Raw genomic sequence first — 24,520 nt, forward strand, 5'->3', positions numbered from 1 at the left:
TTCAGTTTCCTTTCTCCCATAACCTGTGTCATTCTATGTCAGAGGCACAAGAAGAGAAAGATTAGTGCTATAAATCACAAGATAATTTCTAGACTAAATTCTCAGTTCTCAACCTGCATTCAGGGTTTCATGTGACAGTTTGCCCCTGCTAGGTATCAGATTCTCTAGCAGCAGAGTGTGGGGAGGACTTCCTGACCAGCTCACTCCACATCCACAGCATGTTACTCCTCTTCTAGGAAAGGGTCCATTTAGATGAGAAGATCACTACAAACTCAATTATTTGAAACTTAAGCCACCTGTGGCTAGCGCAGGTCTTTCCCATGAGAATTCTTTTTGTGTTTTATAAATAAAGATAAAGTTTGGATGTTACTAAAAACAGTGTCCCAAGATCTGGACAGTGCAGGCCTGGCCAATCAGGCCTAGGGGGAGGTTTCTGACTGACCAATCTGGGTGACTTTTGAAAACTCTATATATATGATGAAATCAAAACAATAAATGTCTTTCCTTCTTGCCACTGAGAACTGAGTTCTTTACTCTGCTAGCTGCTCAACAGCGACAGCCACCAGTCTAGGTAAAAGCTTTATTTCCATCAAAATAAACAATTATATTAACCATGAACAGATATCACTAGACATCTAAATGAATTTTAAAATACTTACACCGGTTAAACACACAAATCATTTCACATGCTACTAAACTGCATTCAAGTCCTAAGTTAAGCACAAAGCAATACTACAACATAACATAGCCAGTTAAGACTGTCACTGATAAGGGTAGTTGAAAAAGAAAATACCGAAAATTTGGAGAATGGGAACTTAACGTTCCCATCCTTGGCAAATGCCAGTGAACAGAACCAGGTTTGCTTTCTTAGGCTATACAGGTTTCTATTGAATCAGAGGATAGTCACATGGTATATCAGCACAAACTACATCAAATAATATTAAAAACATCATTAAAATTTTGAGGTGCTGTTACTACCTAGATTTCTGAAGAATCCTCAACAATCACATGATCTTCTCAGCAGCAGCTAGCCCCACTATATATTTATCTCCCATCTGCCCTAGTTTTGCCTGGTGCATAAAATTTTACTTAACACGATATACTGCTGCCTAAACTCACGTGTCTGCACCACTTAAAATGTGCTGCTGTTATCTGAGACACAGCGTGGGCAAATGCAACAAGGAAAGCCATACTTTCCTGGAGTGCCAACAACAGGCCAGACCAGCTACCAGACGACATTTAAAATGACACTGTAGACCACCCTACAGTCAGTTGAATACCCTATTCAGCTATCCTAACCTAAAGTTTGGAGAGGCTGGAGACAGATCACACTCCTCCTCTGCTCCCCCAGCCAGCAGCTCTCCTCCCAGTGAAGCACTAGTGAGAAAAATTGCTGCTGATCAAGTGAGATGACTGGGCTTTGGTAAAGCATCTCGTGGTCAGGGATGGTCGAAGAAGACTGCTGATGTTGACTGTTGTTTTTGAGAGGGGGAACCTTAGAAGAGATGAATTAGGTTCTCCTATCCATACTTCAGTCTGTGAAAGCAGTACTCCAGAAAGAGTTTTCCAACAAGTGAAATCCACTGGTGCCCAAGAGGTCTGACTGAAGGCTGAAAGACAACACTTCACATCTAGGCCAGCACTCCAGATTCTGGTAATGTAATTTGATTTCATGATTGTACAGTGGATTTTAGCCTTGGTGGTATGAAACACCAGCAACACATGGCTCCACAGCTGAATTGAATGCAGTCAGCGGCAGCTTTCACCAACAGGCCTACAACTTACAACAAATGCAAATTTTGTATCATCTCTGCCATGCTCCCGAACTACCCAGTCTGACAAGATTATAACTACAGTAGGAAGGGATGTAAACAATTTAATGGGTAAAAATATGCGGGTTTTCACTCTGAGTAACTGGTTTGGAAGGAATCACAGTGAATTTCAATATCCCCACACCTACAAACTTGCAATAAGGTGAGAAAGACTTATAAAGCCACAGGCGAGATTAGTTGATCCCATGTAATCCACACCTTTGCTGTACTAGTGGAACACAGAATATATCTACAGTATTTCCTGTATTTATTTATTGAGAGTTGATTTTTGTTTGTTTTGATGCAAATTCCTTTTTCCAGTCAAAATACAAATTAAACATTAGTTTTTGTCAGCACCAGTCTGAAAACAAGCACAAATTTACTGCATTTCAGTCCTTCTACTTTTAACTTCCCTATCTCTTTTTTGAAGTCTAATCTGAATATACCAGTTCTCCACTCCGCAGGAGTGCTTACTTCTCAATAGCACGTGCTAAGATGCAATAAATTCTCCTGTATGCAACACAGATTTTTCATCCAGTTTTCCAAGAACAGTATTTTCTTGACAAGTACTCACAAAAGAGTACACCTTGACACCAAAGATCACTGTATGCATGGGTACCATAAATAGCTATTTAGGTGATAATGGAATTGGTAAACTTGGTAGACAGGAATCTGCCTAAATATGTATATGTTCACCATCCTGAGGGGCCAAGTATGGACAGTACAGTATCATTCTTATCACAAAAAAGAGCAGAGCTATGAGAAACAAAGTTTTCAAGTCTTTTACACCTCTCAGGAGGACTAACTTTTAAGTCTCTGGGATTCTAGAGCCAGAACAAGAACATGGCTCTAACAACATCAAGACTGAAAGACAAGACAGAAATCGGAGTTTACTACCTCATCTTACAGAACATGCCTGAACAGCCTAAAATTCAGGTAACTGTAATGGGTTATTTATTGACATACTATAGACTGAAATCTCCATGTACTACACTGCCCTTGCTAAGTCTTGCTAGCTTGTACAAATATTAATTCAGCTATATTGTTTTCCTGTTAATTTCATTTTAAATTAATAAACAGCTCTAGGGAACTTTGGTTTTGTTACCAGCAGTTAAAAAAGATAAAACATGAAAATATAGGAATAAATAAGAACAAGGAGTTTCTTTTTTTGTCCCAAATGCAACTTAAACCAAACAAGAGGGAACAAAAGAGTGCACATTGAAATCTCCTCTCATATCTGGAAGAAAATCAGACATTGTCTAAACACCCAAACACCTTCTAAAGAAAAGTACATGGTATGACTAGGGAAATCATAGACAATAGCACTGCAGGCATATATGAGAAGATGTGTGCTCCAGATAGATGCACATCTCCCAAAGCTGTGCAGTGTACAGCTTCTCAATATATCACTAACCAAGTAGACACAAAACCACTTCAAAAAATCACAACCAATGTCTGCATAACCCCATAATTTAGCTACATTGATGGGGCACATGACTTGGTTCTGTACAATTTCTGCGTGTCCCCATCACACTCCATTTCATGGTGACAATATCCCTTCAGCCTAAGCCTCCCCTCCATTTCTACAGGTTTTCACATAGACCTTGACTGAGAGGTAAAAATTGGTCCACATAAAAGAAGCACTGGTGAAGCCTGTGAAACTCCAAGGCTGAGCTGGGGAAACTGGGTTGCCCACCTTATAAACAAATATTCTCACTATTTTCTTGGTAAGGATCCACAGCAAGCCAGAGGCTTTCACTGTGTGACCATGAGGTAATGGTGATCTGCTATTTCTGTTCAAACTGCAATTTAAAGAAATGGTCATGTGAATTAGGCAGTAGATTGTGACACAAATACAGTCCAGATTCTTTTCTAAGCTCTTCCCCAGCTTCCCTTTAAACCTCTATCTGTTCATCCTTAATCTATTAACTGAGGCAACTCTCTCTCTCTCTCTCATGAAGTACCATTATATTAAATGCATCAGAAACGTATCAAAAATAGCTACGTCAGAAATAAACGGCACAACACATGCAACTGAAGCAGGAGATGGTCCCCACCATTCAGGCATCAATCTGAGCACCGCAGATAGCCTCTGCATGTTCTAGATGGCTGAGCAGATCCTAAAGGCTGCTGCTAAGCTTTTTCTGTAGAAACAGCCCTGGTCCCATGCTCAGATGATATCAACATTGAACAGACAACAAAAAAAACAATAGAATTAATCTGTAAATTTTAATGACTCTCACTGAGAGGAGCCATTAGAAAAGTACTCATATTTTATCTCTATTCTGTTCTCTATGATTTACACACCTAGAGAAAATTTTGCCCCAGTTATATGTTTGATATAAACTTGAACAACTTGCACAGGCAAATCCTTTTCAGTCACCAAAAGACAGGGACAGCTCTTACAAATTAAGAAGATGGTCTGTTTGTGGAAAGAGAAGCAACAAAGCCATAACAAGAGAAGCTTTGCCTGATGACTAGATACGCAACAGAAGCATTAAGATTAAAGTATCACTTCATCTCAATTATTTTTCCTTGAATTAGATGAAACATTATGTCAAAAAAAATTAGTCTTTGTTGTACACAAACTGAACTCCAAAAGAGAGAAGGCTGCAGTATTAAAGGAAGCACAAGTACCAATATCCACATTCAAACCCTGCAAGTCTCAGTGCACTCCCACATGACTTGAGAGATATGCACAGGAAAGGCTAAAGTTAATTCATAGTTAAAACAGTCGATGCTGCTTCTCTCTAAAAGAGACAACAGAAGGTAATAGGTCCCATGCTAGGAACTGTACCTACATGTTCAGCATTCCTCCTGCTAAATTCATTTGCCTTTGAAAGATCAAGTTCTTCCACTTCCAACACTGTGACAAAGGATACCGAAGAAAGAAGAAAGAATACCTCGGCCTCTAGGCCAGGCCCAGTCAGTTGTGATCAGCAGCAGGGAGTCAGTTTGAAGAAAAGCCACTATGATGCACCCAGGGATTGGTACTGGGGCCAGTCCCATTCAACATCTGCATTCATGACCCAGATGAAGGCACAAACACCCTCAGCATGGTCACCAATGATACAGGGGGAGGATTGGCTTTTACATCAGCTACTTGATGCCCAGTAGATCTCCAACTTTCATCTTAATTCCTTGGTTATGTTATTGTTATTATTAAGATCACTCTTAAGGAAAGTCCTGTTTTTCTAATGATTTAGCTGCAGCCACAACACACCACATTCTCAACAATACACCATCCCATGCATATAAATTGATGACTTTCACTTTCTGCCTTCTATTTCTATTTTCACAAGTTTTGCAGTGTTGGGCTCCTTTTGTTTGGATTTTGATTTTGGTAGGTTTTTTGTTTGGTTGGGGTTTTTTTTAATAGAAATTAAGCATTCTGGATCATGTATTAAATGACAGTGACCAATTGGCTTGAAAACTCTGCTCTTCTAGTCTGTGATTAACTAGCGAGGCACGCAGATCAGTAACTTTTGAACAACATACATGCAGAAAATGGACATGGACCCAACAAGGGTCCTTAAAAACAGGACCCAACAAGATCTTTTGAGGCTTTCATTCACCTATAAGTATTGTCAAGCCCACAGGCAAACTGCATGGAATGCACCCTCCTTGCTTTCAGGTGCTAGGAATGAGAATGGGGCGCAGGGAGGAATTCACCTTACCTTTTTCAGAAGCACCATCTGATGATACTTTTCAAAGCGTCTTATACGAAGTTTTCACCATGATATATTACTGAACACATACTTACTTTTAGTGCGTATGTCCATTCCTCCATCACCTACCACAGATACACTTCAGGAATAAAAAAGCACCAGGCACATGACTTCTAACCAAAGTAGAGAAAATACCAGAAAGATCCTTCAACAGGAATAGACAGGAACTAGCACAAAATGAGATTTTATTGGGAGGCCATGCCCACAGATATCCATAGCAAAGTATCTTTCTCATCATAAACTTCCCATGTCTCCAAGCATGACTTACCAAAACAACCTCAGATGCTGGGAGCCTTCCTGCTTTTTTATTTTTCTTTTCTTTAAAGAAGTGAAAACAAAAGAAATCCAAGCTACACAGACAAGCAAGACAATTTAATTCACAGCAGCACAAGCTGCACCACTTAGTCAAAGGAATGTTCTAAACACCTGTTTATGAGCAAAACCCGTCATAAAAACAGCTGTTAGCAGCAAACAGAAGCTAACAACAACAATTTCCCACCCTTTTCCAGACACATAATGACATTTAAATCACATAGCATCACAGAAGAATTGCATAGAGCTGATGGTAATTGACGTAATTACTTGTATGCATTTCTCCACTACATAGTGTTGTGCTGTAAACCCAAGCACGCTAAAAGTAAACAGAGCTTTTGAAATCCTAAAATCCAAATACAGCATTCCCTGCTGGATCCTTTTAACCTGTAGGTGTAAAGAAAACAACTACTTCAAAGTTTTAAAACTTCAAAATGCATAATTTAAACCTCAGGCAGACACTGAAAAAATTAAAACTTCGCAAGTTCCTTTTGGTTAAATGGGTTCAGATCAGAGTGGAGATGATACACAAACAGGTAATGAATGTTTATGTGATTAAAGATGAAGACAAAAAGAGAAAGAAACCACTAGGGAAAATATGCTTAGTCGTATTTTTCTTCTCTCTTTCAAAAGAGCCAAATCTTTCACCTGCAAATCTTTGATGGATCAGAGCAGGGAAAAAATGCATCAGTGAATGTGAATCACAGAAAACTCTCTTTCCTTGAGTATGCATTAGCATCAGCAAAACCGTAAGGGAAGCAACGAGCAACATGCTGAAGGTTTTCTCTCAGAGGGGACTGCTGTTTAGGAAATTTCAAAAAAATCCTAAGTGACAACGGATTTTACTAATAAATACTTGAATCCTATGTATTGTCCACATACAGGGACCTTGAACTATTGTTGTGGGTTGGGAAAAGAAAAGTAGCTCTGCTGTCAAATGTGTCTCTAGTTTCATACAGATCTGTGGGTAAACTGTGACACCACGAGGAAAAAAATCTCCTATAAATACAGTTAAAGTATCTGATAAAGAACATCGGGAGAAAAATCCAACCATCTCCCATATAAATAGTAAATACACCACTCTAGATAATGAAACTCAACAGGTTAAGTGATGAGCCCAGGTGGAGAATTGATATCAATGGGATATCCTATATTAATCATGGAAGAATGTAAAGAGGACACAGCATCCTCCATATACAAAGCTAATGGTTCTTCTATACACATAAACTTTTAAACAACCAACGCTCAAATGATTTCTTTTTGACTCTCCACTTGAAAACATTTTGGGATTCAAAAATCAAATAGATAAGTGACAGTAGGAAAAAGCCTACTGGCAGACAGTGTAATAAAAAAAACCCAATCCTATCTCTCCCAATATTTTTTAATTTGGCACAGCTTTCACCAGTACTCCAGACAAGTGTGAAAGATGCTGTGGCTATTTCCAGAGCCATGACTGTTGACAGATGGGAGGTGTCTCGTAAGTACTTTCTAAAGATTAAGACAATTGGGTATTTTATTTCTCTACATAGCTTGACCTGAGCTGCCTAATGCCTCTTAGTACCTTTTAGTAATTAATCCTTCATTCTGGTTCCCTGTGTTAGCAATTTATTGGGACAGCACACAGGCTGACACAACTTTTATATATCAGATGGTATGTCAACAGATCATCAAATAACATGTTCTCTGTTCATTTGTAAAACAGCCTTTCTATTAAGCACAGAGGAAGCCCAAGTGGTATTGAAGCTGCATTATTGGGGCACTGATTTTTTCTCCACAAGCACAGTACCTGGTCTTCAGAAAGAAGGGAACCACGTCACATGCCGCTAAAAACCCTCGCAGATTCTGGTCTCAGATGTATATGGCTACTGAAATAACTCCAAGAAAATCATGAAAGGCTGTAAACAGTGGAGAGTGAGGGATCAAGGATGGGGAATGGGGGACATACAGAACTGACATGCCTAAACACCACAAACTGCACCTTTACTTAGCTGCTACACTGTCCCAGCATCAAATCAGTACACATTGCAAGATAAGCTAATTAGAAATGACAAAATAATATTGTTTAAATAAAGCATGCTTTCCCCCAGAAAAAGTCAGAAAAGCACATTTTCTTATGCAGGAAGATCCTAACAACGAACATGGCTTTCCCCAGGTTAAAAAATGCTTGTCTTCCAAGATGACCTCATAGCCTACCTCCCAGACAATTTTAAAGTACTTTTAACTCTATAGTATAAGGATAGCTCATTTTTCCTACTTACTCTTCAACCTAAGATACACTTTAGACCTCTTCTAATGTAATGTAACTTGGTCAAAATCAAGTTTATCTATCCAGCACTGGAGCAGGTTTCTCCTGTTGTTGTTTAATCCCAGCTAACAACTAAGTACCATAAGGTGCTTGCTCATTCCCCTCCTCATATTGTGGGATGGTGAAGAGAGTCAGAAAAAGGTAAAACCCATGGGTTGAGGTAAGAACAGTTTAATAATTGAATAAAGTAATTTACTATAATAAAAGGAAAAAGATAGAGAGGAACAAAACCCCCCCAAACACCATGTGGTTCACAGTATCATTGCTCTCCACTTACTGACCAACATGCAGGCTAGGTCCCCCAGCAGCAGCTGGCCCCTCACAGCCAAGTCTCCCCAGTTTATATACAGAGTGTAATGTTCTGTGGTATGGAACATCCCTTTGGGCAGTTCAGGTCTGCTGTCCTGAACATGTCCTGGCTTCTTGTGCACCGGCTCACTGGCAGAGACCAGGAAACTGAGAAGTCCTTGACTTAGGGTAAGCTCTGTACAGCAACAGCTAAAACCTTCACTGCGTTATTGACACCATTCTCATACTGAATCCAAAACACAAATCTGTACCAGTTACTAGGAATAAAACTGACTCTATCCCAGCTCAGACCAGGACAATACCAAAAGTCAAACCAATACTTCCACCTGCCTCTGTCTTAACCTCTCATGAGAGCTATTAACACTGGTGAAATAAGCTGATCTCCATGCATTACAGTCTTGGTTATCAAGTGCATATTTGCAGCAGAAGCTCTGTTTATTTTAACACAGAGTCAGTTTGCATATGCACTGCACCTTCTGTTTAAGAATATTAGACAGAGATACATCAATTCCTCCAAAAATCCATTTTTCTACAACCAGGGAAAACAAAAAAAAAATGGATTAACTTTCTAACGCTTTGTCAAGTTTTTCATGACTTGGTTTTTCAGGGATTTGACCAAGATCCTCCTGATGTTCACCAGTGTCGAGCACTCTATTATGTCACTGAAGTCCACATCCTTAGCAATTCTCAATGCTTTGCATGAAAGTCTTAGAATTTTTACATTCAAACTCAGAGATCAATTTTTAAATCAAATTGTTTGTTCCCAGCAGTTTACAGGCAGAGTAAAATAAAACTGAGAAGCTATGGCTGATATGTACATGCCCTGTTAACAGCAAATCTATCAATTAGAACTACATAAAAATGTGAGGACAATATAGTAGAACTAGCTCCCACATTTTCCTCAAGTACCTTAACAAAAAAAAAAAAAAAATTTAAAAATGCTTTGGGTAGTGAAGCAGATAGTTTGTGGGCAGCATCTTTGACCACCAGAAGATCTCCCATACATCCAATACTACAATCTTACACTGTGACACTGACATAAGAAATGGGCAAAGGCACAAGAAGCAGCACTATATGGGGTCCCTACAATTACAGTATGCTACTATAGAAAAGTAAGTTGCCAATATTGACTGCTATCTAATATAAAATCAGTATAATCTGAAAAAGCCCAGTACAGAAAGTGAATCTACTCTGCATTCTGTTGTCTCCTGTTAGAGGCTTGATGGGCTTCAGACAAAATCATAAAAACACAACCAGTAGCATCTACAGAAATCTCTTATGTAAGCTCAGGAAATCCTAACTCAAAATTTCTAGGCTACACATATGCAGATGTTCATAATTTTAAACTTTTTCTAGAATTTTGTGATATGGATGAAACAGAAAGGCAATCAATCAGAAAAATTAATAAGGCTGTAAGTTAAAACTACAGCGGACATAGCCTGTTCTTCTACTACTAGTTATGGCTGAATACACACACAAAGGCCAAGATTTAGACAGCAAATTAACTGATTGAAGCAGGAACATTTAATTTCTTGCTTTTTCATCCAAAGCAATCCAAAATATCATAAAGATAAAAATCTCAAATCCCCAGGCTTTTCTTACTTTAGTGTTACAAAGTTTTCCTAAGTAACTAACTCTCTTAAAGTTCCCATTTTATGACCCGCTTCAGACCAGACATTGACTAACAAAGCAGTACCCCTTGCCTCCTGCATGACAAACACAACCTGACTGAATCCCTAAGCCCATAGAAGCACTTGAACTCTCTCTCAGCAAGATCAATGCATGATACTTCTCTATGCTGTATATATGCTATACATATATATAGCCATATATATAGCTATACATGCTACAAATACCATGTTGGTATTTATACACCTTCACACAAACGACCAAAAATCTAGTGTCCAGCAGAAGAGTGTCCCTCATGTCTCTACAGGAACAGGATGATCCTTTGCATCATTTGTCTTTTCAGTAAGAAGATATATTGCTCTAAAGGCAATCAATCCACAGAGATGTACAGCAGTATTCATCACAGTGTGCATCAATCATGTGTTCCCGAAACACTTCAGGGAGGACTGCATAAAAGAAAAAATCAAAGTGCTTTGAAGAGAACTATCTCCTCCCCACCGCCATGAAATCTCACATCAGTAGCATTCATCTCAGCTTAAAAATTATAAATATGCTTAAAAGCAAAGATTAGTTTCAGTTAATTTCCACTCTCACTTATTTACCAACAATCAAAACATATCAAGAATATTTTGTAACACTATAAATCCTTCTTTTAGAAAAATTCAAATAAACACTAACAAAAAAATGTAACTGTCTTCATTTTATGAAACAGGAAACTGAAAAGTCTTCAGGTGTATGTAAATTATAAAATACTGCCTGAGCTAAACTGAACTCAGCTGCTTTGCTTTCTAACCTTTTCCCCTAAACATCAATGTGTGTATTCCTCTGAGACTGTAATTCTGAAAGTTCTCCCATATGATTCTGCTCTTCAGAAAGTGCAAAGAGCTATCCAAAACCTCATTTTTCCAAAGAAACAAGGACAGTGCTTATGCATCCAGGAAACAGGTTCAAGAAACAACAAGTAATACTTGTGGATTGTTTACCAACGAGAATTGTGAGTCACACGAATGCTGAGAAGAATACATAGCACAATGGGAAAGCTGTGCCCAATCTCTGGAAGCCATTCAGAAGATCATGCACATCAGCCTGCTGAGCTAAATCAACAGCTCTTCATAGGGACATACTTTGAAGTAGAGGGAATAAGCAGGAAAAAAGGAAAAAAATACTAAATTACCAAGTATAACAGATTATGTATTGGTGAAGACTGAAACCAAAGCCAAAGTTACTTTCAGCTATAGGAAGATACATTCAGTTGGATTAGAAGGAAGAATGAGACAAAAGGACAGAAATTAATCAAATCTCAGAAAAGTGACAGCAGAGATTAACTTTATTACTTAAAATTTTGAAAAAGGCAGGGCAGCTAACAGGACCTGCATGTAACATTTCAATAAAAGAGTAAAAGTTATCACATGTTCTGCAGCACACAGGCAGTGGGTGGTGGCAAGCAAAGAACAGTATCTAATTGTGTTAGCACAGCACATCAGTGGAGTTTTTACACTCAGAAGTGCCAAATAGTGGTTAGCAAGTATTAGGAAAAGAAGGATCAAAGGCTGGTTACAAACACTGCAGAACTACAGAGCACAAATCACTGTGACAAAGATGTTTTGTGTGCCAGAAGTCGCACCACATGATAATGTAACCAGCCTTGGAAGAGACTGGTGGAAAGGACAAAAATTGAAAATAATTAAAGCCTAGGTGAAAAGGACAATTACCTGGCATCATTTAAGTGTTCAAATTGAGACAGTCCCCTACAAGACTGTTCTCCAACCACACTTGCTGATGTCAATACCTTAAAAAAATGCTCATTCTCACTAGCACTACTTGTGCTCTAAAGGAAACAGAGACTTCAACTGTATATGGTACCAGCTAGATCACCCAGTAAAGGTATTACAGAATAGCAGTGAAATAGCACCCAGTAGATCTCCTCTTAAATCTCTACTGAAAGAGTACACATTGCAAAAAAATAGAATGTGAATGTATTGAACACCTGTTTATAAAAAGGAACTTCAGAGTTTTTACCCTCTAATAGTTTTTATTCCCCAGAAATGCAAATTTGACATCTGTAAAACACTAAGTAAACAAACTTGGCTAACCTATATATTCGTGGAAAGGTGAAGCAGAATATCAAGACTTAAATTTTCAAATAAAGCAATACTGGCTTTAAGTACTAAATTTATTGTAAACAATGTAATAAGGTTAAGGGAAAATGGACTTCGTATGAGCCTATCCTACTTTTCAGTTTTTCACCTAATTGTCTTTTGGGATGTTTTGGTTATTAATTACTTTGCTTCAGTTGAAAATGATTGCTCTCTCTATCAGACCTGGAACAGCTGTTCAAGTCTGCACATCTATTAGCTTCATTTTCATGTCATGTGGTCATTCAGACATTAGTCTGCTGGAGAATCACATTTTACATAAAAGCACTCATCTAGAGTCTGTTCAATTTTGCACTGTCCATCACACCAGCACGTTGTAGCTGCATCCCCAATCTATACCAGAGAGGTATCACCCAATTTTTTTGAGAAGTTTCTGGTATCAACAGGAAAATAAAGGCTGATCAGGCAGAGGCTTGAAGAGGTAGTGCTGTACCCCAGACAACACTGAGAAAATTTGAGGGCCACTTGTACTTAACTGTTAACTTAGATTGCCTCTCAGAGGAGGGGTACCTCAGACGAATGAGAGAAGTGTGCTAGCTGAAAAACTACAAGATGTCACCAAAAAGAATTGTTCAGTTACTAATTATCAGGGTACTGACAGCAGAAAACTCCTATCTGGTTTAGATAAACTCCAGGAAAGGGAAGCTTTGTCCAAATGGTCAGATAGAAAAAATTGGAAATGTCAAAAAAATTAAGCATAAAATAAAGCTAGTAGAGTGTTGACAACATTGTGGAGAAATGACAAGGTAGGCCTAACAATCAAAGCAGTAAAATGACTATACGTCGAAAACATCCATCATTCCAACCTTTATTTTCAGCAAGTTCTGCTCTAAAAATAAAATCCAATATGCATCACCTTTAGCTAAATGTCCTGAGGAAAAACTATTTTAACTTTTGCCTCTGTATACTCTGGTAGTAGGCACATGGCTATGATGGATTCTTTCTCCACTGCCTGAGAAGGGGGGCAAGACAAAAGTATTATGAGGATCTCACCCTTCTGCAAACACTCCTGCAGCTCAAGAAAAAAAATTAGCCCAGCAGCATGGAAAACTCCTGTCCCTCCTGCACATATCCAAACTGCTATACGAGTAAGCATAATACAAAGACACAAGCCTGTCACTCCTGCACCATCAACAAACACTCTCATTTTAAGCAATCTCACTTAAAGAAAATTCAAATTAATTTAGCTCTGTACTGTGCCCTTTTGACCTCATTTAGGCCTGAGAGTGCTTCACAGTAGCCCACAGCACGATGCAAGGGTGCTGGCAGTATTGGTCAGTAAGTTTTGGACACTGGTGCCTTCAATACTGAAATAAGAAGTGCCAGTTCCATGAAGGGGCATGCACAGGAGAGGATGGAGCACAGAGGCACCTAGGTGTTGACACCAAAATGAAAGTCAGGACTTACAGAGGTGCATGGGCAGCAAACAGACATGGGCTTCTCTCTTCAACAGACAAAACTGCCTTTCCAGTGCAGGTAATCTAGTTTTTTGGCACAGGAGGGACCATGTTCAGATTTGTGGATATGAACTGAACTGTTTCTCAGCTTGGTGAAAGGCTTGTTTGTGTTATGTATGATGTAAAGACAAGTATAATGATTGCATCTATTACAGACCTGCTAAAAGTCAAAACACTATGCTTTTTTCTCAGCATTATGGAAATTGTCTCCCCTGGACATTCTGGAACTGCAGAACACAGAAAGGCACTACCCAAAACCAACTGTTGTTTTCTATACCTGATATACTGTGAGTGAAATTTTAGAGAGAAAACCAGCAGCAGCTACTGAAGCTGGATGGAGCTAATGAGTTCTGTGCCAGAGTCTTCAAAGCCCTCTCTGCCTTGTCAGAATGATCTTGAACATTACAGGGTGACACAGCCTGACTTGAAGCACTTCCTGACAAGAAGACTTGCTTCTTGCAAGACATGAGCAGTGTTTAAACACCAGAAGGGCACACCACTCATAACCCAGGATTCACTTATTCATTCACTCTTGCTGAAAGATCGCAAATTATAGTTTACTACCATCATCAGAAAGAATTACTACCTTTCCTTCTGTCAGCAAACCCTGAACCCTGACAGAACATCTCTGAGTTCCAGATGCTTACTATTACAGCCACACCACTGAAGTGATAAGAAAGTTAAAAGTGACTAAACACAGGGACTTTGGTTGACCTCTCGTTTCATATCTAAATGCAAGCTTGTTGTTAACAAACCCACAACAGTACTCACATCTATCATTAATGCTGCTAAACTGTAATTAGAGCTGGCTGACATCTAGTTCAGAGAGAGAAGCAAGTACCACGTGTCTCACCAAGTAATGCCATGTTCCCACCTCTCCTTCAAATAGTCTTTGCTACAGAAGCTCCTGGCATTGTTGGGCAGGGTCAGACCAGGAGAAAAGTTCTCACACAATTTTCTGTAGCTTCAGGGAAGCTATACATATAGCCATAACAGCAAAGAGACTAGGATTTCTAGGTCCATATATTTTCTGACAGTATTTCTGCAGCCTTCACAGCCTTGATTATTAACCAAGGTCTTGTATCTTCAGGGAGGTAAACATCACTCATTCGTTTACACATAAAATCACCAAGTTTGAACAAGGTCAGTTCCAGAAGAGCCAGGAACAGATTAATACGTTTTTCTGGGCAAAATGAGTATTACGATCATATGCATTAACCTCCTGCATAACACAGGCCACAGCACTTCAGCCAGTAATTTCAACACTCAGACTGTAACTTCAGTTTGAACTAGAGCTTATATTTTAGAGAGACATTCAGCCCTGATTTAGAGACTTCAGGTCTCTAAATGGAAAATCTTCCATCCAACTACAAAAATTATTTCAGTGATTAATCACCCACACTGTTAAAGAGGGGTTCCTTATTTGAAGTCTCAATTTGCCTAGCTTTCACTTCCAGTCATCAATCCTCATTATACCTTTTCTGCTCCAAAAAGATTAAGAAGCAGTCTACAATCAGAGATCTCTTCCCTGAACAAGTATCTGTAGGCTCTCTTCAATTTCCCTCTTAACCTTCACTGCTATAAACTCTGTAGAGTGAGTTTCCTTGTCTCACTATGCAAGTTATGACACTCCTGAAGTACACATCCTTATGAAGTAAGATATCACATCATTTTTATAGCCTCCTTCTGAACCCTTTCAAGCTTACTAGGAAATTCTACTTTTGATGCAAAGGACAAAACATTACATGCTTACTTCGTTAATGGTCACCAGTGTCACATCCAAGGTAATTCCAATGCATGTATATTCCTCTACTTGTACAGCCCAGTTTTCTCAGCTACACAATTGGAGGGAGAATATGCTTAACTGGCTAAACAAGTCTCAGCTCCTTTTTCAAAACCACTGCTTCCAAAGAAAGAAATAGTATTTGTTACTAGAAACAAGAATTTGCCACAGACTGGATTAAGAAACCAATTACCCAAATGAGCTCACTTTACCTGCTATTCAAACAAAAATCTAGGCTGATTGATTTTCCCATATCAGATTTGTCTCTTCATTACCTTTTTGGCAATTTTAACAGCTGAGTCCTTTATCTGCTCCTAACATTACACCCATTACCTCTTCAAGGCTCTTGATCAAAGGAAGTGGTGCACGTGTGGCACATATCATCCACAGTGCCATCTTCCTCTTCCTCAAGGGTGTCACTGCAACAGTTAATAACCAACAGTGCACTTTCTTTTCCATTGTCTAGGCTTTACTAGAAATCAGAACTGATATTTTACAGATCAACTGTTTCACCTTTAAAAAGTATTTTTGTGATAAATACCTAGGTCTCCGAGGCTCAAAACCCATATACACAGGTGTACACACTACACACGCAAGATATTCTATGCCACTGAACTATTTTGACATCATAACTGGCACTTTGCCAAATACAGAATAAAGTATTTGTTGATTATCATTGCTTTCTCTGCAATGCAAGTGATCACTCTAGATATTCATTCATCTCTCAAAATCCATAGTGGAATCTTTTTCTAATTAATAAATCTTTCAGAATTTCAACTTACTCACCATAGTGAAGTTTTTGATGAGGTAATTTTTATTGAGTTTGCTTGGTTTTGTCGTGATTTTTTGTGTTTTAAATAAATACACACGTAATTCCCATAGTGTTCTTTTTCAATTGCTTGCACTGAATCTCCCAATTTCTATTTCCTTCCCCCCACCCCCAAAAAAACTCATATTCTTTAACTCTATCACAGCCCATTTAAGTGCCACACAGAAAGCCACAAGGACTTTCATACATTTCACTATGCAGAATTAGTCTCAACTAACACTGTACTTCATCACCCTTGTATGTCCCAGCCACATAAATTGGAGGAAAATGCAAATCATTTTTACAAACATATTTCTTCAATAGAATAAGAAAGACTTATGGGTTAATGGATATAGCCCAGATTTATTTGGCTCAGAACTCAACATGAACAAATGCAACATGATCTGTTATCTAGTTGTCTCCAGGAAGTAATCCTTCAGCTCCCAAGTCAGAAAGAGACCTGGGGAAACTGGTGGCCCAAATGCTGCAGAGCTAGCTACTAACGCATGTATAAAATCTTCCTCTGTAAAAAGGTTTTCTTCAAATGCTATCACGTTTCAACTACTTCATGTCTACTGATTAAAGACCTTAATATTATCAAAAAAACCTCCAAAACAAAAACAGTAGGGATACAGGTCCAGTTAACAACAGATCCCCAGTCTAAATTCAGAACAATTCAGAAATCGCAAATTATTCCCATTAAATAGTCAAGAGAACTACATGAAGTGCTTTGCTTCTGATTTCCACATCCAAACTCCCTACCATGTCTTCCATTAGGCTGTTTTAGTCACCGTACCCACATCTTGTTCCCTGATGGCAGAGGCCAAGTTAGGCACTACAAGAAGAGCTCCCAGAACAGAAACTAATTATTAAGCCCATTATTTGCAGTAAATGATAAAACACTGAACAAGAACAGCTTCTTACCATCAGGAAAAGGTGAGGGTAAGTATAGTTACCTTTGGTAGCAAACAGATTCACAGTGGAGCTCCCATTTAAGACATGTTTTTAAATTCAAGGAGACTTTCTGAAACCTAGTTATCTTATTTTCCCCAAGATAGGCTTTAAAGCAACAGAAAGCAATTCTGAAGTGTGATGGCCTGTGATCAGAGTTCAGGCTATGGTGTCATAATGATTCCTGCTGGGTTTACAATTTATGAACGTTGGTTCACAGCCACAAATGCTGTTTACACACTGAAGAGGTGGGGCACTCCCCCACAGAGAAGGACAAAATCACAGTTTCATTTTCTCTTGCTTTTAGAAATCTGAACCAGTAATGTTTTGTATTTAGCAATATTTTACATTATTCACAGCTTACAAATTCTATTTTTTGTTAGTTTTCCCTCCCTCCTATGTTAAATACTGCTTTACCTGCTTCTTGGTCACCTTCTCATTCCTTCTCCCTCCTTGTGTTTCTGCATCCATCCCCTTCGTGGTCAATCATCTTTCTCACTATCAAGAACCATTTCCTTAGACTCTTTTCATCCCCATGTACTCATGCTACTTAGCAGACAATGGGGACAGCAGAGGAAAGAAAAATGCATATCTTCAGAAACACTGTGAGTCAGCAGGGACTAGTGAAAAAAAAAAATTGCTTCCATCACTAACACACCACAGGAGTCTCTCAGGCTAATGTCTGTCCTAATGAAATGAGTAACACATGAAAAGGAAGGAGAAAGAGGCAGTTTAGACTTCATGTTCTCAGGTAGGGCTGCCTCTTCTAAAACAGCCCTCTGAAATATGCCATTTCAGGTGTGATACAAAGAAAAATATTCTTTCAGCTGTGTGATCCAAGTAAATCAGAAAGCTTCATGTGTACTGTGACACAGCAGCTCCAGTGCTGCCAGCCTGCACCTTGTGCCATAAGGAACGCAAAGCTCTGAGCACAAGCCCAGCTGTGGAGCCCTCCCACACCAATGTGGAGAAAATCCTCTCTGCTAAGTGAAAGGCATATAAATGGGAGAGCAGACAGGAATGAAACATTCAGCCAGGAAAGCAGGAGCAACCCAGAAAGCCTTAAACTGATTGAGAATTTTTTATAAGTTCAATTGAGAGGGCTGGAAGAGTAAATCCAATTACATTCAAGACAAGAAACCACAAATAAAATGAAAGTAAGTAGTGTTAGACAATAAAAGCAAACACCAGGTTTCATCTCTCTAGCATCCTAGGTTATTAAATGTTTCTTAAAAGTTGTACCACAACAAAGATTAGCACAGGTTTAAAGCCCCACTTTCACTCCCTGTTTTTTCACTTCTCTTGGAAACCCCCTACGGCCCAAGCACTTGCTTTAAGCCTGGCCCTGTCTTTATGTAAGCACACAACGAACAGTAAACTTCCAGTCTAGAAGGCAAAAAAGAGAAAATTCTAGCTAAGGCAGCTGATTTATCCTGTCCAAACCAGAAATCATCAGCATGCCCTCCTCACAGACTTACTTTTACTACAGCTTAAATTCTCCAGGGGAAAAAGAAAAAAAAAAAAAGGCGGCAGAAAGGGCTGCGCACAGCAGAAAAAAACACATTCCCAGCACAGCCAAGCCCAAAGGCCCTGCATGTCTCCTCCAGCCCCACTGACCTGCAGCTGCACACAGCCTGTCTGCCCTCATCTCTGGCTCCTGGGAGGGAGAGGGGATCAGAGCCCAAGAGGAGAGCAGCCTCACGCACCGCCTCAGGCCTTGCGCAGACAGCAGCGCCCTCAGCACAGCTCTCCCCATGTGCCTCACACGGCCCCACACCAGCTGAGCTTCAGCACTGCAGTGGCTGAAGGTGTTGCCCCACTCTACCTGTTAATAAACAGGAGAGAAGACCTTTTAAATGTAGTATTTCCTCGGGCTTTTAATAGCAGAGGTACAATGAGTCAACAGCCCAGGATGAAAAGGCCTCAGTCTGTAAAAGCACTGGCAATGGCACATGCTGCAGAGTGGAGAGACATTGCTGCTGTCAAAGGTGGGGGGAAAGACAGAATTTCATGATGCAGAGACTGGTAGAAACTACCACAAGACACCATACAGCCAGTCACCTCCAAAGAAAAGCCAGCCCCTGAACGACTGAGGACAAAAGAAGGATGCCATGCTGTGAGGGGAAAGGCCTTTGGCTGGGCAGTCACAGGACTGCAATCTCACTTTCCCACCTGTTGGAGTCACACCTTTAGGCAAGGAATTGCCTACATGGCTTCTGTCCCTACCAGTATTGAGTAGGGCTACTCTGTGCATGGTCTGGCCACGCAAAAATGGTACCAGGTCCCATCTGTCCCACCTCAATGTCAAGGCATAACCTCATTCACTCAGAACAGCTACATCAGCACTGGTTTCCACCTCTCTCAAGGGATTCTGACTAGATTCAGGACTCAAATTATTTTCTTCAAGCCATGACAATGTCTTAGGTGCAAACCAACTCCCACATTCCTGCAGAATGCCCAAAGTTTTTATCCAGAACCTCAGGGAGGGCTGCAACTCCCACCAATGTCTCTTTCTGCTGAGGATGCAAGTGGTATGGGACAGGCTGGTCAGAGCTGAAGACTGCACAGCATTTTGCAAACTCTAGCTAAAAAATGGCACTATAAAAAGGCAGGGTATGATATCAAGTCACTGAGGTAACAAACCCCAGGGGTACAATTCAGGGCGCTGTTCTTCCAGTAATACTACCAGAGGATCCAAATGGTGCCAAAGAGGATGAGCCCAACTTTGAGCACTTAGAATGGGGTTCAGTGATTATTGGTTCTGAAAAAAGGCACATATACAGGATTTGAGAATCTCGGACTTAATTTATGGCTTTACTACCTATATTGCTTGTGTAATTGGCAAATGTCTCTTCTGATTTCAAGGGACTTGTAAATCCTTAGCATAGATACAAATTTTAGGACAAATGCACTGAGTAGGGATGCATTCAGATACAATGTTTCTAAACAGACGTTTCACAGTTCAAAGGGCAGTTAAAGCAGAAATCAGTCCTGTGTCACATGGGAGGTCAGGATAGCTCATAATGGCATCTTATGGCCTCAAAATATATAATATAAAGCACATGATAATGCTTAAAGATGTACCGGTAATGCCAAACTCCTGAAAAGAGATAATCACAGACAATTCAACATCTATGTGTTTTGCAGAAGATGGGTGACTCTGTGGAATACTTAAATTTGTTGCTCATGACCTGTGTGTGCTGATGGGGATTCTCTGACTCCTGTGGTCATTGTCCCAGCATTTCACAGGGCACCTCACTTGCTCCAATATCTTGTACCAAATCGACTGCTGTTGCCATGATTTTAAAAACAAACTAACAATAAACCTTCAACCTAGCATTTAAGACTAGCATAAACCTTAGCATTTAAGACTAGCTCTGAAGCATAACATCTGAATTTAAACTGCTATTAGTCATATATTCCCACCATGGTGACACAGTAAACAATTCAATTACCAAACCTGCAAGGCCTCTTTCTAGCAATACTGTTCATAGAACCGCATTAGCAGTGATTCACATCCATCATAGGTCCTCAGTTAGTGACTAACACTGAAATACTGAAGTACAGGCTTACAAGCAAAATTGTCCACTCAATTTGTATGCCATTCAAAAGGAGGGACACAGTCAAGTCTGAAGCGTAAGATGGAAGAGTGTCCTCAGTGCTTCTTCAGACAGGCTTAGATTATCAAAACTGGTATTTGGTTTTTGACACATATAGCCTTAGGAGTATTGAACAAAGTACATTTCCCGTCAAAGATGGAAAACCAATCCCACATTTTGGAAAATGTTGATTCCCTGTCAGATCCACTCTCTAGAAAGAGATCATTGCATTTTATTTTTAATTTATAGAATATCATTGCATTTTATTTTTAATTTATTCAACATTCTTTAGATTCTGTAAATGAAAGATTAGAAGGTTGTAATTTAAATATTCATTGTCAGTATATAACAAATAGCCAGATTCCTGCTGAGAATAAATATATTTTAACAGCAGTTGTTCAGACTGTGGATTATTTTTTCAATGTTCATGTAAAGGGGAAGATGCTAACAGATATCACAGTGAAGTGTTTAGCTAGGAACACAGTGCCAAGGATTGTCAACAGATGAACTGTTATAAGGAGTGAAGAACACAATGTTAGATCTGTCATGTGGGAAGGGGATTATGGGCTTTTTCTCTGCAGCAGGTACACAACTGATCCCATTCAGCACTACCTGATCTGAGACTTTCTGCTCATAAAGCCCTTGAGAATTCTTGGCTCAGAAGAAACATCAACACAAAACCAATTAGCAGCAGAATTGCACTTTCCCAACAGGATCCCTTTTGGATCAAAATTAACCTAATTCATAGGATTCATCTCTGATGACTCAAAAATCGGGAATTTGAGAGTAGGATTAAAAACATGCAACATTTTGAGGGAACTAATTCTCTTTGTTTGTGGGGAGACTGGAGGGAAGTGAACAGCTTTTGCATGAGAGGATACTTCTGCGTTCTTCTTGACTTTTTAAATCCATATGTCAAATGTTAAATGCCAGTTTCAAAAATCTGAGCACATCTGAAAAACACCAAAGACAGTCTGCTGTCTCATACTTCAGATTTGACTTTAGAAGGTCATAAAGATTGAGCAGACAATTCTGCTAATAAAATCTGTACTTCCCACAATTCTCCAGAACAGCTCAATAACAAAAAAATAGTGGCCAGAACCACAACCCACCAGGCACCAGTCTTGATGGTGTTAGTGGTCCAGGATAAACCTGCTCGAAAAGTAGAAGTGTGGAGCACACAGAGAGTGGTATTTGCGAACACACAGGGTTCAGCTGGCAGCCTAAATTCAGGTGTGAGTGCTGGCCTTCTGAGGTATGCCAACCCTGCAGCCAGTGAAGGAATAACATTGGAAAGAATAGAAAAATTAAATGGACTACTCAGTCCCTTCTATTAAGTAAGCAAAGTCATTGCTTGTTAATACTAAACAGGAAACTCTCCTTTGAAATGACTAAAAGCAAAGACTTGGGGAAAGGGCACTGGATACCAGCAGTCATTGCACTGCTGATAAAAGGATATGGAGGACAGAAACAATCCTGGATAACTCAGCTGATGGAGTTACATCTGCCCTTATCTTCACTGGGAATCCAAAGCTTTTGTCTTTTCATGTGACTTGAGGTCAACTCCTGTGCCTGCCTTTAGTTTTCTGCATCAGCACCCCAACTTTTGTCTCAAGCTCCCCAACAGCTGTAGAAATTGAACTTCACTGACACTTTCTGCCTAATTTGTATCTTTCCCTCAGGAACAAGCAGCTGAAGCCATGGAAGATGCAGAGTGCTGGAGAAAGCAAAGTTCAATGAGCAATGCTAGGCACGTATTTTAAAACCTGGTGCTTATTTTTATCTAGGCCAAAAAATACTCGCTCTTGATGAAAATTTCTCTGCATTACTACCCACCTACATTTTTTGGCAGTGGTTTCGGTGAAAATAGAAACACAGCCTTCGATCTGCCTTGAAAAGACAGGACATGCAAACTCAGCTGGCCTGTTCTAGCTATTTACAGAGCAGTTAAAATGGCTCCTTTCTTCAGTACCCTTGCCATGAACAAATCAATAAAAACATAAAAAGATTAGACAGAGTGAAAGACCAAATGACTGACTGACTTGCAACATAGATAGGTTCTGTAAAGACACAAAAACATGCAGAACCATTAAGGCCTGTACACCAATTTATAGATGCACTCAGTGAACATACACTGTGCAAGACTGTTCAGCAACTGCAGCAGAGAAATTCAAAAGACAGAGGCTCTCCCAGAAGTCAAGAGGTAAAGAAATACAGCTCCAATCTGTAACAAAAATTACAGGCACACACACGCTGTGTTTTTGAGCATGATTTCCTCTTTTATATTCCAAGGCTGCATGGACATTGCTTTGTATGTTCAGATCAAAGCAGGAGCTGTCAGAGCTCTGCTATTGTTTGGTGTTATTTACAGAAGGGCAGAGAACAATTATTCTCAAGGCACATGAGGGCTCCAAAACAAATAGGTTAAGACCAAGCTGAGTGAATTTGGAAAACAATTTGCCACATGTTACATATTATACACCCAGATTAGAAGCACAAGTCCTCATTCTCTCTCTGCTCTGATCTGAGAATACTTGTTCACTTAAAAAAAAATAATTAATATTCTATTATCATGGCCAGGTGACCCTCCCTTTCTCATATACTTCTGATGATTCCCTACAGTGAAAAAATGACTGCTCTCTACTTTTAGACATCTAAAATCGACCTTGTCAAAACCAAAATTTCTTTATTTTTAGATTTTACCTTCACTAGTTATTTAAAACTGGCCTCTTTCTTTTCAATCTCTTTCTATCTCCTCACACGTAATTTAGTCTGTTCTGATAAAAAGTATTCTTCCTCTGCATTTCCTCCATGGCTCTTTTATCTAGGTAAGATACTACATCTTTTCAAACCTCATCCCATAACTTATTTCATCTTTCATACAGGATGCACATTACAATTCTTTTCCTGGTAATACTTGTCTATGTGCTTCTGACTCAAATTCAAAATGAATATCGCCTTCTTACTGCAGTAAGAAACAAAATCATATTCCAATTACATGGGTGTCACTAGGCCTTGTATGTGCATACATCTCTCTCTCTCTGTAAGTGCACATGGAATGAAATGCTAGGAGACACATTTAAAACCAAAAAAATTCTGATTGTATGTACAGAGTTGATAATCACATGAACACTCCTGTGTAACATGAAGATGCCTATGCCATAATTACATAATTAGAAAAAAATTTCAGTAACAATCCACTTCAGTTTCATCTCAGATTCCAAGACACGAATCTCACCAAAGCTGTGAAGTTTAATGCTAGTGGTGTTTCCTGCTGCTTGCCAAGGCAAACCGTAGGAGCCACAACTAGACATTTCCATGAGTGCAAAGAGAGAGCCCAGAGTAAGCCTCAGAGTCAGCACCATCTCTTCACTTTTGTTGAAAGAATTCATAATTTTTTAGCACACAAGCAAATTTCAGCTTTAGTATTTCTTCTTACAGCAACTAAGAGACTGCCATGTCTGTAAGGTAACTATCTAGCTCTGGTGTATAGTAATACAAGAAGCAAAACATCATATATAGAAAGTAACCTGTTACCCAGTCTGCAGATATTGCAGCCATCCAGAAGACTGAAATATGCAATTATGTGCAAGCCAGTATAATTTCTTAATGTCAGCCTCATTATTCCAGCCTAATTATTTGGTCATTACAGAAATTACAACTGAATCTGAA

The 24,520-nt window shown here is 39.4% G+C and overlaps 1 protein-coding gene across 14 annotated transcripts in view; it reads right to left on the reverse strand.

Moving 5' to 3' along the window:
* Positions 1 to 24,520, reverse strand: part of NRXN3 (neurexin 3) — a 982,570-nt gene that overhangs the window by 591,991 nt on the left and 366,059 nt on the right. The window lies entirely within an intron of this gene.

Source organism: Lichenostomus cassidix, chromosome 5 (assembly GCF_008360975.1).
Source record: "Lichenostomus cassidix isolate B80296 chromosome 5, HeHo_3.0, whole genome shotgun sequence".
Classification (NCBI taxonomy): Eukaryota; Metazoa; Chordata; class Aves; order Passeriformes; family Meliphagidae; genus Lichenostomus; species Lichenostomus cassidix.